Genomic DNA, 851 nt, shown 5'->3' with positions numbered 1-851 from the left:
TCCCCGGTCGACCTCCACCAGCAGGAGCACTAAGGAAAGCAGGAAATCACGGAGTCGTTCTGTACATTTTGTTGTTTTGAATTGTAATTTGGGTTCCGCTCCCTATATAAGGAGCTTTAGCTTCTCTTAGAAGGCATTCGAAAAGAAAGGCATTAGTTCTATATTCGAAAATCTCTAAGATCAGCATATCTCAGTAGCAGTAGCAGTCCGTCTGTGGACACAGTGTGCTTTCTATTACAAGTAAGTGTTTGTAAATCAATTATGAGTAGCTAAAACAGCTTCTAGCTGTTTGCCCAAGAGTGAGGCTCTGGGTTCTGTATCTGTATTTATGTTTGAATAAATAAATTCAGTTTGTGCCCAGTACTCTGTCACAAAAATATTTTACTATTTTTGCATCTATGTTTTGGTAGCAGTAGCAGTCAGTAAGCAGTAGCAGTCTTTCTATAAAAACTGACCCCTATCATACTAAGGCAGCAGTGATTCCGCCCTGGTAGTAGCCGCTTAGACAGGAAGTCGTTAGGTGAAATTGTGGCATGTTGAAAGCTAGTCCTTAGGCTGATACTGTGTTAGTTTGGAAAAGAAATAGGCTGATACTGTGTACTGTAGCTGATACTATGTAAAAAGCAAAGAAGGTAAAAGGAGAATAGTGTCTGTCCTTAATTGTATAGTGGAAAAGGTTGTGGACTTAGTTGTCAAAAAATATGTTGTCTGGTAGTGCTTTGTAGTTAACCCTTCAAATTAAGCAATCGAGTTAGGGTTCTCAATCTAGATCAAAGTAGAAGCCTCAAGAAGAAGAAGGGATAGAATCCAGCTTACCAAACGAAGAGAATAATCTGGTGGCGCTCACGGTG

The sequence above is a fragment of the Rosa chinensis genome, chromosome 7 (genome assembly GCF_002994745.2).
Source record: "Rosa chinensis cultivar Old Blush chromosome 7, RchiOBHm-V2, whole genome shotgun sequence".
Classification (NCBI taxonomy): domain Eukaryota; kingdom Viridiplantae; phylum Streptophyta; class Magnoliopsida; order Rosales; family Rosaceae; genus Rosa; species Rosa chinensis.
This window is presented reverse-complemented; position numbering follows the sequence as displayed.